General features: G+C 42.3%; 1 protein-coding gene across 4 annotated transcripts in view; it reads right to left on the bottom strand.

Annotated features, from left to right (window-relative positions):
* The window catches only part of LRFN2 (leucine rich repeat and fibronectin type III domain containing 2), a 1,534,746-nt gene that overhangs the window by 1,301,930 nt on the left and 215,816 nt on the right, over positions 1-17,000 (bottom strand). For 2 of the 4 annotated variants that reach the window (XM_069236234.1, XM_069236235.1), the window contains exon 2: positions 11,245-11,318. The exons of the other annotated variants lie outside the window; for them this stretch is intronic. The gene's annotated coding sequence lies outside the window, so the exon portion shown is untranslated. The remainder of the gene's footprint in view (positions 1-11,244; positions 11,319-17,000) is intronic. 4 annotated transcript variants of the gene reach the window in all.

Below are 17,000 nucleotides of genomic sequence, written 5' to 3'. Positions count from 1 at the left end.
GCGGTAGCACCATTTGTTTTGATGCTATGGTGGCGCAAGCTCTCGCCCACACAGCGCCACATTCACAAACTGGCAATGGTGCCATTGAGCCAGTTTTTAAAGCCTTGTGCTGCATTAAAACTGCGCCGGGTATAATGTAGGCAAGGTAGACGTTCCCCCACAAAAAGGGTGCAGAAATGGCGCAGTGAAATCTACAAGATTTTACTGAGCTATTCTGCACCATCACAATGTCATTTTTTTAACGCCTACTCAGTGCCTGCATTAAACTGATGCTGCGCTGTTTTCAATGCCCCCCCCAGCATTGCTGGACTAGAGTTCAAATGTTCATGCTAGTCCAGCAATGCTACGGTTTAGCGCCACAACTGCATCAGAATTTCTGACTCAACTGTGGACACTGTGCGCTGTGGAGCACTTTACTATAAATACAGCGCACCTATGGCGCCGTTAGGGGGGGCGCAGGACAGCGCAAGAAAACTGGTGCATCGATCACGATGCGCCAGTTTTTTTGTAAATGAGGCCCTCTGAGTGAACACTCACTCAGTAGAGAACACCTTAGCCGCATTTTCCAGTGCACAAATGTTTGACTGCTTTGCATCTTATTTTTTGTACCTGGCATAGGGTTTCTGCTTTGTAGAAAAGTTGCTTTAATGAATGCTGAGAGGCACACCGTTATTGTCACTTCAGAACTGCTTGTAAAACATTAGGGGGCATATTTATACTCTGTTTGCGCCGAATGTGCGTCACAAATCTTGACGCACATTTGGCTTAAACCTTGACCCATATTTAAACTATGACGCCCGACCCCGCAGATGTCAAAAAACCTCTATGTGCATCATTTTTTGGATGCGGGAAAACGCCTTGGGTTAATGACATGCAAGGTAGGCGTTCCCGTCAAAAAAATGACTTTAAGGCCTGTGCGCCTTATTTATACTCCTGCATCATTTTGACACACAGGAGGGGGCGGGCCTTAAAAAACGGCGCACAGCCTGATGTGCGCCGTTTTTTAACGCCTGGGTGAGGGCAGGCGTTAAGGGACCTGTGGGCTCACTTCCATGGTCTCAGACCATGGAAGCAGTCCAGAGGTGCCCTTCCCTGCCCCCATGGACTCCCCCTGCCACCCTCGCTCTCCCCAGGAGGACACCCATGGATGGGGGAACCCATCCCAGGTAAGTACAGGTAAGTTGAGGTAAGTATTATTTTTTTATTTTTTTAAGTGGCATAGGGGGTCTAATTTGGGCCCCCCTACATGCCACTGTGCCCAATGGCCGTGCCCAGGGGACAGAGGTCCCCTGGGCACGGCCATTGGGCAAGGGGCATGACTCCTGTCTTTGCTAAGACAGGAGTCATTTCAATGGGGGTTGTGTGTCAAAAACTGGCGCAAGTCAGGTTAAAGCCAATATTTTTTACTCTAACCTGACTTGCACCATGCACTGTCTGAGCTTTTTAACTTTCCGGGAAATCTGCAAAAGACATAAGCAAACTTTCCCTGGTATACGACCATAATTAACCTGGGGTTTACTCAATGCTTGCACTCTAGGACTATGCATCTAATGAACACAAATTACTACAGAACCAGTATAGTATTTTCAATTTGGACATACAAATTGACACTGAAAATAAACAGAGAACACAATAACAAATTAAAACAATCCCCGTCTCTGAAAGTCATATCTTTGAAACATGCGTAGACTAGAAGATGAGTGTTGTTGACAGAATCAGGTAGAAATCTGCATTCCAGGCTGGATGCATCAGCACTTCTGCAGTGTTCCGGAAGAAATGAGAACATTTCATCTCCCTCTGCAACACTCCGCGTATTTCTGCTTTTCAGCCTGCGTTCAGGATTTAAATACGTGACATAATCTCTAGCCTTACAAAAAAAATAATTAGCTGTGAAATATCATCTTTTGAACACTGCATAAATTCATGATCTTAAAAAATATTAGAAACTGGTTGAATGTTTTTGAAGGCAGCAAAACAACATCCTTTATTTATTTTTAATTATGTTAATACTTAAAATCCTAAATGCTTGCTCTGTTGTCGCTCTATTAATTGAGTTTGTTAATTATTATGCATTTGTTTCCTTTAATTACTGATTCTTTCACTACACACTATACCGTAATTCTTCTGCAGTGTTTTAGGATATACAGTATGTTGTACAGAATTCAAGTCTTTGAGTTTCATTTAACTTGTCCTTAAAATGAATGGAGCATACCTGCCCCTTCCAGACACATAGACGTAAGCTTATGACACCTACAACATATATGTGGACCTTTATTCTTTCAGTGAGCAACGTGCACTTCATTTTAATCAGTTTCGGCTTGATTCACTAAATATTTTGCACATCTAAGTGTGTCATAGATGCAAAGTGTTGAATTTGCATTTCTAAAAAGAAAATCCCAAATTACCAACTCAGGATTTGTGAATTTTCAGAAACAGAATTCACTCACTCCTACAGAACTGCATTCCTACTTGCCCTTGTGAATCAGAAATTCTTTACTAGGGGAGGGAATCAAGGGAGTAGTCAGAAAATTAAAATAACCCCCACTTTGATGCATGCTTCGACTGCCTTTGGGTGAGCAAAGCTAGTAAAATCAACCCACTCTACATGAGTTCCCTTTATCTCGACTTCCGTCCATCTATAGCACCATTGTTTAAGCCTTTCATGTATTCATCCATCTAACTATCAGGGGTGGGTCCTCCGTTAGGGTGGAAGAGCGTCCCCCGGGAGCTGCAAGCATTTAGAAACAAAACAAAACGACAATAAACGCTATTTATTGTTGTTTTGTTTCTAATGGGATGGGGCCATGGGGGTGACGAGCATGGAGGGGAGTGCACAGAACACTCCCCTCAGTGCGCATGTATGTGGGCCGGCCAAACACACACGCGCACAAGGGCTTTCTCTAACCCGGCACTGTGTAGCCGAGTTGCAGAGAGCCGGAACAGGCTCCAAGTCCAGCCAATCATAAAGCTGCTCTGAGCAGCGTCATGATTGGCGCATGACAGGCTGGGAGCCTGTGCATGGAGTCTTTCTTTCTTTACTGTGAGCAGTATTTGCATCCCTGGTCTCTTTTTTCTTAATTTTATTTTTGGAGCTGATGTCCGTAGAGCTGGAGAGAGGAAGGCTCATATATAACTGCGTCAACACCAGTCCTGCTTAAACTTGAAAGGGGGGGAGGTCAACAATTCCACTGGAGGGAATGGACAAGGAAAGGAGTGGCACAGGGTGCAGGCGAGTTCATGGAAACGTCAAAACAATGCTAGATTTTCTGAACATCACCAAACATTTCCCTCTGCATTCCCAACCATTGTAAAAGACATGAAAACTAGGGCCCATATTTATCATTTTTTTTGCGTCACTTTTTGATGCAGAAGCGGCACATCTTACAAAATACAACTCTATTTTGTAAGTTTGCACCGCTTTTGCGTCAAAAAGTGATGCATATGCGGCACAAAAAAAGTATAAATATGGGCCTAGGTGCTTCACAAAGCAAGTTAAAATGTTAAAATGCTTCCAGGTTTTAGGAAGGAAAGGATCACCTCAATATTTAATGGGGACCTAGAGAAAGGGCGCTCACCGACCAAATGACATGCTCCAGTGATATAAATAATTCACTGACTGATGCAGTTTTACTACCTAGTGAACAATCTACACTAGTCAATGCAAAGCTTTAGAACGCATGCAAATCTACAGCTTTCCTCGATTTCCATGAGTAATACATGGGATTTATGTGAATCACATAAATGCCAGCAATTGACTTCAAACATCAAAGTAAAGCTAAAAAAACAAGCATTTGCAATGCAATAGGTCTCGCATTTGCTTGAGTTAGAGCTATTGAACTTGTAAATTCATAAATGGACTTTTCTTGTCACATAAATTGGTCAACACTGCCTCAGAATTTCGTCTTTTCCTGCCATATAATTCCAGTGGCCCTGCATATAACTAAAGCACTTCCATTTACCGTCCTCATTTAAATTTGCCCTGCTAAGTCCAATAGAATACCACTTTCACCACCCCACCATCAGAGTTGCTGGCTGGCTAACACAATTACCCCCCAAAAAGACACAAGACAGTCACAGAGAAGTAATAAACTAGAAGGTTCACCCAAACATATTGAGTGTTCGAACAGTCATAGTGTAATAAGGAGAGATTATTAAAACATACACAATTATCATTTAAACCTTCATTAAAAATAACCTTTGGCATTAGACAGTAATGCTCGAAACAGCCCTTAGAGAGCACCACAACAAAAAGAACATTTGTAAGAAACATGGCCATATAACCATATTGTTAGTCCCTAGAGGGCATAACCCCACAAAAAAACAGAAGAAAGCAATGCAGTGTAACCATATACTTAGCTCCTAGAGACCATTTTCAGAGTTAGCAGGCCTCTACAATGATATAACAAACAAGGTATTTAAAACAATACTTCTCTCAGTTGTAAAAACAAACGTTCTTACCATGATAAAGCATAAAATACATTGAATGGTGGGAGAGGTTATTATTTTGGAGTCCCCACTAACATAGTTTAGGGACCCAGATGATGTAGACAGAAAGAGCACATTGTGGTCAATGTTTTAAAGGTGGTCCCATTGCTCTAGGACCACCAGAGGCTTAGTTATGAGCAAAACTGCTTTGTAAAAGTAAAGTCCTGCAAAGCATTCTGGGGCAAGCTTCTGTGCCACTAATATTTTAATATGTTGATATGACTGTAATGCTTAGAACAGCCCCAGAGAACACCACAATGAAAATAGCATTAGTAAGGAACATGGTCATGCAACCATATAGTTAGCTCCTAGAGAGCATATATACACAAGAAGAAAATGCCAATAAATAATACAAAAAAATGACAATTAATAATGCAGAGTAACCATGCATTTAGCCGCTAGAGAACATAGTGCATTAATTTTTTCAGGAGGAGCAGACCTACAACAATGACATTACAAACAAAGACCCTTAAAATGCAAACTATTCCCAACTGTAAAACAAAAGCTCCAGCCATAAGAACTCTGAAAAAGATGCTGAATGGTGAGAGGGGTTTTTATTTTGGGGTCCCCACTAGCGTAGTGTGGGGACCCAGAGACCACCTAGAGAGAAAGATTGTGTTGTGCTTGTGCTTTGATGGTGGTCCCATTGTCCTAGGACCACCACACTGAGTTATGGGCAAAAAAGTTTTGTGAAAGTGATGCCCTGCAAAGAATTAAGGGGGATGTTTCCCAAATGCAGTGAATATTGTAGTATCAGCTCTCCTGCTATGCCAGGAGTGCTGCTTTTGCTTTGAGGATTTCTGTTTTATGTAAAGCATTTACCAATTTCAAGTGTTTTAAGGGGAGAGCCATAAGAAATGACTTTGATTACGTAACTGTGAACAATGTGACCAGTGCTTCAATACCGGCGATTGAGTTTATGCTGTTGTGCCTGTTTGTGCTGTGAGCAACATGGCCACCATGCAGCACGAAGGGGAGCGTTTGATGTATATTGGCAATCGTACAATAATCAATGTAACAGGGGTAGTCTGCAAGGTGTGACAAAAACAGCATTGAGGCATTACAAACGTAAAGCATTTACCACAAACAAATTAAAGTGATGGGTATGACATGGGCGTGGTTAAAAGCTCACAATACTTACACCAGGTCAAAGCACTTGAGCGCTTGACCTAAAAAGTAGAATAGTAAAATTAAGGGGCATATTTAAGAAAAGTAGAGCTTCACTGCATGCAGCACTACTTTTCTTGTGCCATTTATCCCCCTCCACCGCCACCATGTGTGTCCCGTATTTAAAATATGACGCACCATGGCGCAAGGTAGGGCGAAATAGCATAATTTTTCATGACGCTATGGAGGTACTATGCAGGAGTAGCACCAAAGTATAGACGCTACTCCTGCGGAGTACATAGGGGCCCATTATAAATAATGGAAGCCCCCTTTTAACACCTCCTCTGAGAAGGAGTTAAAAGTGCCGTACAAAATGCCTCGAGGAAATCTGTTAGGAGCAGACATAATGTAGCGCAAAGGGTTACAAATGACGCTAATGTGGCGCAAGGTGGCACTAGGGACTTATAAATATGCCCCTAAATGTGCTTTAAGTCTAATGGTACCTTGGAATTATACACATCACAAAATTACTAATAAAAATCAGCTATGGCTTGTAATAAGAATACTATTTAAATAAAAATGAAAATAACTTCTAAATTTAGTAGGTAAAAATCTTAGGAAAGTGTTTGTTTTTATGCATAAATAGTACAGTAATTTCCGGAATAGGGTTCGGAGGAAAAACAAAGTTTAGTGTTCACTAGTTCAGCTTCGACAATGCTCTAAATTTAGCTATTAACATATATAAAAACACTCCAAGTCTACCACAAAACTCTTTGTATCTGCTCTCCTCATTAAAAGGTTCGGGTGTGCTTATGATTTGACATTACAGGCCCATACACAGACAAACTTTCAAGTATGTAAATTATACTCAGTACAGAAATCGTTCTATGTCTCTTACATTTCTCTGTGGATTGGCCACAAACATCTACAGTGGAAAAGAATGGACATATTCAGGGAAAATGTCATATACGATTACTACGAATTTAAGGGACAGAGTTCTCTTTGTACTTTTACTAAGGGCAAAAAAAGATGTGGAAAACCTTACCCACCCTGAAACAGGTGAAGCAAAATTCAGTGCAGATAATTTTGCCTCCCCTGAAATCTGTGCCATAGTGCTGAAAAGCCCAACCTATATATGTGTAGAGTCTTCTCATGCTATGCCATCCATCAATTCACCTACTGCAGTGATTTGTATACAACCACTATGCACAGGTTCCTGTGCCAGTAGGTTAGCTTGCCTAAAGCAAGTCACTGAGGGGCCTATTTGGGAGCCCGTAGCGCCACGCTCCGGTGGGACTAACCACTGCTCCATATTTACAATGAGGTGTAACGCCACTTTTTTGTAGTTGTAGTTTGTAGAGTAAACCCTTGTAAATATGAGCCCCTCTGGCGGAGTTTTCTGCGTCAGAGGGGCGTGCAATGGGTGTTGCAGTGGGCGTTCCATTGAAGCACCCATTGCTTTTGACGCTTCCCCAGATTTACAAGAATTCATAAATCTGTGGCAGCACCAAAAACTAACACCACCCCGAGGTGGCGTTAGCATGAAAAAATGAGGAGAAATGCTTTCATTAGTCCTCGTCTTTAGTTTTTTTTCTATGTGTGCTGCATCCTACAGCACACATAGAAGAAGCAAAATGCCAGGGATGATTGCTTATGTGCAGGAAGGCACTATGGTGCAAGGATGCTTGCGTTGGCGCAGGCAGCCTAATTCAACGTAGGGGGAATCGCAGGGGTGCACTGTATTCCTGTAAATATGGCGCATCCCTTCATTTGAAAAGTGGCGCAGCTTTGTCTTAAATCTGGACTTGAGTGTGAAATGTTCAGTGGCTGGTGATTTAAAACTGTAAACGCCCCACATACTTTAGCAATCAAGTGAATGCATGTTTAATTTTAATGTAAGTGTGTACGTGGAACAAATATACATACTCTCACATACAAGTGAAAAGCTATCAAGATAATAGTGTATTAAGCTACACATAGCTCTGTGTCTGACACAGCCTGCATGCTCGTGGACCCTGTCTCCAGTACCTCCCTCTGGTTACATTGCACCTAAGATCAGAGTTACAATTCATTTGTGTTTACATTTCAATAACTAAAGGACTGATTTATACTTTTTTAGTGCCACATTTGGGTCATTTTTTGACACAAAAACGGTGCAAACTTACAAAATATAACTGAATTTTGTACATTTGCGCCACTTTTGCGTAACAAAATACGCAAATGTGGTGCTAAAATAGTATAAATCAGGTCCTAAGTGCATTAAACTGTCTCCGCAAAGTAGTACCCTCCCATCTCAGAACCCAAACAACTTGCTTCTTGCATTATTAGCAAAAAGAAAGACCCTCGAGATTACTTTTTTCAAGCTAAGTTCAAACCAAACCCTCAGCCTGAGCTGGAAAAGGAACAGGAAGTCCTAGGCAAATAGTCATTGTCTATAGAGATGTTGTCTAAACCTCTGAACCATAGTTAACATTTGTAATCATTAGTTCTAGCGTTTCTGCAGTATTATCACAGCTAGAGGTTGTCCCCATCTGGCTACACAAATGTTGACACGAGTTATGGCTTGGAGGCATCATCTCATGTCTTTGATTGTGTCATATATGGCATGGAATGGTCCTCACCTTAGGTTTGGATCTTGTAAATATAGTGCACTTTCACAAGGCATATTTTACCCTGGCTGTAGTAAAACGTTCTGTCTCTCTTACTACACGTAGTCGACTTTTACTTGTAATATTGTCAATTCAAGTAAAAAAAATTCCAGTTTACATGAACCCGTTCAAAAGTTTGCTCCAACTTCAAAAATCAACACCTTAAAGACTGTCTGTACATCAGACCTTGTTGTTGAGCATCTATGTGAAGCTTATCACCAAACAGAATTCAGCTGTCTGCCAAGAACAACAAGCAACAATCACATCTGGTTCAACAACATCAATCTGGATGGATTCTAAGCTGAACTTTCACCAAACACCAAGTCACTCTGATTCGCCCTCGGTATCAATTTACACTCAAGGAACATATTCTGAAGAAACACAAGGCAGCCTGCAAGACAACTTGGTACTATCTCTCTCTACTGAAGAAACTGAAACTGTCCTTCTTGGAACTTCAAAAGTGCCATCCATGCCCTTGTACTCTGGCATCTAGCAACACTCTGATCCACAGCCTCCTAGACTGCCCCCTGGCACTGCTTAAAGGCACCTTACAACTTGCTGAGCTGCTTATCAGGTGGATGAAGAAATATGACCTCATCATATTGGGTCCGCTTATTGAATGGAATAGTCTTCAAAACTAGCTGCATCATCTCCAACAGTATCACAAACATCACCTCTGGCTATCTGGCTGAGACAAGTGGCTCTTGTCATACCCACACGAAGGACATCATGAGACTGGAGACAAAGAAAGTCAAGGAAGGAAAAGCAAGGAAATATGCCTTTTCCATCTATCCTCCCAGGATCTGGTACCGCTATCCAATATTTTTAGGACTGCCCTAACCCAGCTCCAACTTGGAAAAGGCTGTGGAGACCCCTCTTTAAAAACTAAAGAGAGTGGAGCTCTCAGAGCCAAGGTACCACTGCAACACTCGTTGGCCGTGTCTTTACTTTGCACTGAGCTCCACTCTCTTTTATCTATTTTTGTTCTTTAGGAAAGTACAATCATACACAAGAGACTGCAAAATGTACACAGTTCTTAACCCAAGCTAATTTCCAAAAGGGCCAATGCAGTAAAGGGCAAATGATGGATGTTTGGCAGCATAGGTATCCTGTAAGGAAGAATGGAAATAATGTAAAAAGAATGAAGATATTCTCCCATAAGGTTTACAGGCAATAATTGGGAGGTGCATCGAGTACTCCTATACTTTATTCTGTGTGTGAGACAACTTCAGTTTCTGGGCCACACCGCTATATTTTTTGCTGCCAGTAATGATCTCTATGGTAACTGCAAGATGTACAGCAACCTTGAAAGACAAAACTGACCGGAAGTACTGAGGCTATACGTTTAATTAGATGCATTTTGGAGGATACCATTGCCATCTACAATACAGTAATTCCTAAATGTGCTTCAAATGAGGCCAGTAGGGCAGGCAAGAGCATATTATGATTAGTGCCCTGAGGAAGTGACCGGAAATGTGTGATGATTATTGTCACCATTTAATCAGAGAAATGATTCGTAGGAGTTTGGATACCAAAAAGAACTAATGAAGGTATGGCAACACCAGTTTAGTAGTTTTATTCAACACATTATTCACTTAGAATCATCACTTCCAATAAGGATTTTTGTAAATATTCAATTTATCAAGAAACTAATTTCAGCCGACATGTGTTCCACAATCAGCTGTTGCTCTGCCAACATAGAAAAAGCAACTGAAGCAACAATTTACTCAAACAGCTCATTTTAATATTCATATGTTCCTATCACACTTATTAACAATATTCCTTTAACGACAATCATATGTGTCTGCACACGATAAGCAATGGTTACTAAAGATATATGTTACATATTCACACTCCCGACAGAGTTCACACACTGGAAGAGGCGTAGGCGTTGGTAAAAAATCTGAGACCACTAGATGATGCCAATTGGTGAAAGGTCTTAAGCTGTACGAGGGACTTGGCCATCACCGCCCAGAACAGACTCACATGATTTAAATACTATCATGGAGTCTACCTCACCCGTGTCAGGCTATAGGAGATATAGGAGTGATCACCTCTCAAATATGCCTACGCTGATCTCCACAAGAAGGAGACCTTTTACAACCTACATGGAGCTGCCAGGGCATGGCCCCATTCTGGGTGGGAGTCAGGTCATGTCTAGAGAGTGGCCCGGGGTGGTCTCTGTCACGAGGCAGCTAAGCCCGTCCTTCTACACATCATATATGAACCACACAGCAACAGCTGTAAAAGAGCTCAGCTATGGATGGACCTCGTATTGGCCAAAAGAGAAATAGCCAGGTAATGGAAGGCGGCAGATGCGCCATTCCTGACACAAGAGAAGGCAGGCCTGGGCAAATGCATGGACCTGGGAAATCCAATTTATGCAGTCAAAGGCTGCCCGCAAAAACATGCATAGGCATGGAGTGGCTAGGTCCCTTACAGCTTACCCGAGACGTCACCATAGCCCACCTGTGGATAGATGGACCACAGGCTGGTACCACCTAAAACAGATACGTAGACCACGAATCAGAAAAACAGAGGAAGACCTGGAGGACACATAACCTGACAGGGGAAGTGATCACCTGAAGATTAGTAGGGACATTTTATAACTTACTATGTAACTAAAGCCATGTCGGGTACGGGGAAGAGAAGGAATTGTGCCATTCCTCTTGTACAAGTGTTTGATTTTGTTTAAGGAAATCATAAAAATATGTAATAAAAATAATCATATATGTTATAAGTTAAGCACACAATTCTTATATTCAATATGAATCATCTCAAGATGTCCTTTGACCAAAACTGATTTTAATCTATATGATTTCTAACACGTATTCATTTTTTTGACCATTCCAAAGAAACTTAAACTCGGTCTTATTTCCATATCAAAGTTGTCAAATGATATAATCATATTTTCTGAGAACAGAATTATTTATCTGCCCAAAATATTCATTTTTTCTATGGATCCATAATCAATTTGACCACACTATAAATCATAATAACTCACCTTTTATTGATTTAAATAATATTCTTGGCCTAGTGTCCTCATTTCCTCCTCCATTCGTCATTAATTCATATTTTCTGAAACATAAATTTGATCCTTATTACAGTTCTGATAAGTTACACGTTTCTTATGATTGTTGAAAAGTCCTCAATGGCGTAAAAGCAATACACCTCTCTGGCCAAGCGTTGGTACCAATTGAGCCAGTGTTGCAATAAGTGTAAGAATATGGTACCCGGGAGTAGGCTCAGTAAGAACCTTTTTGCCAATTACCTAATAATCAGCAAGACAATCATGAGCCAGTCTGAAGGTACCTTGTTATGTGCAAAACGTTTTCCCAGCACCAGTTAATACATCAAAGTAAAGTGTCCTTCCCCATCAGGCTTAATGTTACAATTACATACATAGGTAGGGGTAGAGGTGTATTACTGACTTTTTCTGATGCCATTTATGTCATAAGGAGATTCCAGAGTCTATCACTTCAAACGTTGGTTTAGTTGGTGTACTACAAATTAAGCACTCTTCCTTCTTGTGGTTGTGTGCAGACTCCCTCCTCTGGTAAATACGGCTTTCCCATCTGACACATTAGCATATTGTCCCCTTGCCCATGGATTCCATCTTTAATGCCTACATGGGCCCTCTGGGACGAATTCTTTTAGCTAAAGGAATGGATACCACATAGAGGCTTTTGTCACCTGCATACTCCAGGAGAGTGCTCCTGGTCCTCACTAGTTGTGCACTGACATCCGCACATGCAGTGTTGGATGCAGGCCAAATGAACTTGCTGGGACATTTCTAAGATAGCAGGCCTATGATTCTACCTGTTTGAGGTGGTACACAATCCTAATGAGATTTCTTTGTGTTTACTGCTGTGACAAGAGCACTCAGAGCACATGCCTCCCTCTAGAAGCTGATCATTTACAGAGATATATAAGAATTCGCTGGCAATACATAAGGTGACAAAGGTGTACATAGTTGGTTTTCTGAGAGACATTTATGCCATGTTCAGAAATCTTTTCTATAAGAGCAAGTAGAGCGGTCAATTTAGGGGCCCTGAACTGTTGCATACTGAAGGTAAATGCTGAGATATCTACACAGGCCACTTTAGAGTTCAGCTCACGTGTAACATTTGTAACTTCTTAGTGTAGGATTAACATGTGTGCTTGGCAACCAAACTGCTTGTGCTGAGGGCACCAAAGTGCAGTGGACAATGACATCTGTGTTTATTTCAACTTGTGGAGCTGGAGTAGTCCTGGTTTCAAGAGGGTGTACACGGAAGGACAGCTAGATACTCCACAATAAGGCAGGACCTGAATATAGCAGTTGAGTCAGATAATTTGGAGAAATGAAAGGCAGATCCTTTACGGGCTGTAAAGGCTCCATTAACATCTAAGGATTGTTTTCACTTGATTTTGTGATTTGTGTAGCAGCTGACTAACCAGGGTCAGCGCACACACTGCGAAGGACAGCTGCATTGTTCATATTAAGAAGTAATGACCAGATTGATCATGTAGTAGATGAAGAAGCAGTGGGCAAGTAATAGATGTTGAAAGTACAGAAGTAAGGGCAGCTTGATAAATGCGTAATGCGCAGGTTAGGTACCTGAAAGGTCCCTATCACCTATGGAGTTCCATGGGTTCCAGACTATCTGCTGTCTTCTTCAACCAGTACATGGAGCTGCTTGTTCATTTATTGTATACAACACACAAAGGTTCAACAATATGCCAATGTCCTCTGCTTCAGAACCTATCACTTCAAACACTGCCTACATATCATCGAGTTCTAGATGTCCAGCGCCTGCCCGAAGCTCAAGCCAACCAGAACAGAATTCCTCTCACTTGCCAAGAACAACAAACAGTACAAACCTAGCTCTATGACACGAACCCCAGTATTTACCAAATGCTATGTCAATTGGATTTACTTTAGACACCCACCTCACCCAGAAGGAACACACTGCTGAAAAAGAAAGGCGGCCAGGTGCCAGCTGTCTCTTGTAAATAAAGAAAAAACATTCTACCAGAAGCAGCTTCAGAGCTGCTGATCAAGTCATCGTTCTCTTGCATGTGGATGGTGGTAAATGCCATGATCCATGGCCCCCCAGACTCCACACTAACAACCGTCAAGGGCATCCTGCATATCGCAGCATGTTTCATCTGGGGCATGAAGAAACGTGCCTCCATCACTGCTCATCCTGATGGAACTCCATTGGCTCCCCTTGCCAGCCCGTATCATCTTCAAAAACCACTGCATCATTTACAAACTCATAAGAACTAGCATCCCTGTTTCTCTTGCAGACAAGCTCTCCATTGTTTGTGGTTCTCAGCACACTCACAGCCAGGACACTATCAGACTGCACACTAAGAAGTTTAAAAAAGAAAAACCAAACAGCAAGATTTTTCCATCAATGCACCTAGGCTCTGGAACAACATGCCCGTATCCACAAGGATGTCCCAACACTGGCTCCATTTAAGAAAAAGTTGAAGATTCACCTGCTTAAAGAATGCTTCATCACAATGCATTTACCTTCAACAATTCAATTTCCATGCCTATCACTTGGTGACTTTGTGCTTGTCTTTGTGGTTGCATTATAAAAATCATAGATAGATAGATAGATAGATAGATAGATAGATAGATAGATAGATAGATAGATAGATAGATAGATAGATAGATAGATAGATAGATAGATAGATTGATTAGGGGCAGGTTGATTACATTCAAGGTATATGTACATTAAGAACCAGTGAGCTGGAGGCTGATAAAGTGATGGACAGATAGATGCGGACATAATAGACAGGTAGTAATAGACAGTTAAATAGGTCAGTGAAGGAGCGGCATGCAGGCTGCTCAAGAAGCTATGGGCAAGTAGCTAAGAGAGAAATAAGCCTGTGTTGTGAAGCCACGACCAGCTGTTTGACGAAGCAAGGAGCAGGTACAAGATGCAGAGGATAATGAAATGCCGACCAACTAAGGGGCAGGTAGACTTAAATAAATGGGTACATAGAGAAATGTGAAATGGACAGACAAAATCTGTAAGGTGTAGAGACATTTTGTGGCATTTTTAGCAGTTCCGGCTAGCTCTGTAAAGAGACTTGCGATCACTTCCTCTGGGACATTTTCGCCAAGCTGTGATGTTTTATCCATGTTCTTTCTCTCAAGGCAGCCACGGAAGCCTCCCTGCAGTTCTGAAGCCCATGGGGCCTGAGGATCTATCCTTGCCTGGGAAGGACTGTGTGCACATGATAACAGGAGACAGACAATCCACATCTCTTATTTGCAGGAAGAAGCATTACTTTTTAAAGATATCCTTGATGTTAAAAGACAAGGGAAATGTGTTGTAAGAAATAGAAGAAAAAAGGGACCTTAAAATAATATACCTCCTTGATCACATTTGTTACAAAGCTGTTCTCCTGTTCCCATAGTAGAACTTGCATAAAGTGATACTGACATTAAGGCTCCTATCTCTGTTTTTGGGTACTTGGGTACTTATTAAAAAGGTTATATATGGCCTGAAATCCAATCAGGACACTGGCTGTCCCATCCCTTCAAGGACTTGTAAATTGAGTGATAAGTAACAGCACTTAAGCGTGAGGGGTTATATTATTGAAGCTTTAATATGATGGATCTGTTTTTTGCAAAATAGAACCAGTACTTTCAGTGGGGCGGGTCCTGTTCATGCTCAGCTCCAGCAGTAATAAAACAAGCATTTGCCATGGAATAGGTCTCGCGTTTACTTGAGTTCGAGCTATTGGCATTGTAAATGCATAGCTGGACTTTTCTAACCACATTAGTTGGTCAACCCTGCCGCATATTTTGGTCCTTTCTGCCACATAATTCCAGTGGCCCTGCATATAACTAAAAGGCTAATAGGCCTACTGGAATATTTTTTTAAAAGGCCCTTAAAACACAAACTACTCTCAGGTGCAAAACATGTTTACTTGCCAGTTGGTACAGGGGACATTGCCCGAGGGGCAATGAATAAAATAATTGTACTCCAAGAATGCATGCTTACTGGATCACTGTCCCTTTACATCAGTCTAAGGAGTCAACAAAACACCCATGAGTTTTCACATGCTTGAGAGCAACCTCACAAGATATTAACAATCCTCAGACTGTCTTGAACTGAAATATTAGTTATAAAATATTGACTAGTGTACAGCACAATCAGCGGTAAGCTCTCCTCGAGGTTAGTTTTATAAATACATGCGCACACAGCTCAAGTTTCACAGACTCAAATGGCTGTAGTTCATCTCGTCAGATTTTTGCTTTGTATTTGCAGCTTGTATCCTGTTACAAAAATAAAACTACAAGTCCCAGAATGCAAAGCTGAAACATAAGCTAAATGAGCGACTCACACATCAAACTAGGGAGCTGGACATCTCTATGAATACTACTCCAAGGGCTGCTTTCTAGCTTGTATTGTGTTATAAAAATAAAACTACAAGTCCCAGAATGAATATGTGTACTGCAAAGAACGTGTTCTAAGCAGCATGTAAAACTGTAAAAGTAACTCTGGCGATTAATGTTCTTTTTGCAGAGAGAACGTACTTTTGTTTAGTGGAAGTCTGGACTCTTTATAAGGTAGCTCAGAGCGTTAATGTTCTTTCTGGATAGAGAACGTAGTTTTGTCTGGTGGAAACTTGAACTCATTATAAGGTAGCACAGAGGGTTATAGTGCCTGCTGCATAGAGTGTACGCTAGGCAAATCACAAAGTGCATATAATGTTAAAATGTCAAAATACCTGGTGATTTATGTTCTTACTGGAGAGGTAACGTATTTTGGTCTAGTGGAAGCTTGTAGTCATCATAAGGTAACGCACAGGGTTAATATGCCTGCTGCATAGAACGTGTACTAAGCAGATCAAAGTGCATTTAATGTAAAAAAATATACAGTTGATCGAGTTCACGCTGGGAGTGACCCCTGAACCGCTTTTAGGGTCTAGAGCTCGCTCCCCACGCGCGCAGCTCCACCAGGTTGTGCTTGTGTCACTGAACCCACCCACGCTGCTGTTGTGTGTTCAAGGCCCTCCACCACCTGCAGGCACCTGCCTGCGCCTCATCCCTGGTGTTTAGTGGGCTGCTCTGGTAAGCGCTCCTAGACTTGTGCTTTCCTTTCTCTGTTCATTTTTATTGTGCCTTATTTTCTTTTTACTGTGCCTTATTTCCATTGTTTGCCTTGTATTTTGTGCCATTTTGCCCCTTGTGCGCTCCCTGCCCTTCCGTTTCTCAGCTCCCCGAGCCGTTTCAGCCTCTCTCCCTTCCCGCCGCTGTGTCCCTGTGGCCTGCCCCCCTCGCGCCCCCATTCGCTCGTCCCTCCCGCCTCCCAGCTGCTCCTCCCTCCCACCTCCCCTTCTTAATGGCGGCTGCGCCGCTGGCTGGCCAAAGGTGCGCCAGAGGCAAGCCCGTCTGCGCCCATCTGCGCCTGGACCACGCCCAGCGCCACTCCCCCTGGCCCGCGAGGCCTCCGCACGCCGTTATACTGCCAGCGACCTCCACGCCCTCAATCCAGGACGCCCCTCCACCTGCTTCCAGTCCTCCCCGAAGAACACCAGGGGACCCTTCTCCTGCCAAGCCTGCCGCTTCACCTGTACCCTAAAGCACCACGACAGACCTGCCGACAACCACCTCAGCTGCATCCTACTCAACACCCGCTCCATCCACAAACACGCAATTGAACTCTGGGTCCTACTGACCTCAACCTCACCGGTCATCGCCTTCCTCACCGAAACCTGGACAAACTCGGCCTCGGAACCCGACATAGACAT

Source organism: Pleurodeles waltl, chromosome 5 (assembly GCF_031143425.1).
Source record: "Pleurodeles waltl isolate 20211129_DDA chromosome 5, aPleWal1.hap1.20221129, whole genome shotgun sequence".
Taxonomy (NCBI): domain Eukaryota; kingdom Metazoa; phylum Chordata; class Amphibia; order Caudata; family Salamandridae; genus Pleurodeles; species Pleurodeles waltl.
The sequence above is the reverse complement of the archived record's forward strand: the minus strand, read 5'-3'. Positions and strand labels throughout refer to the sequence as shown.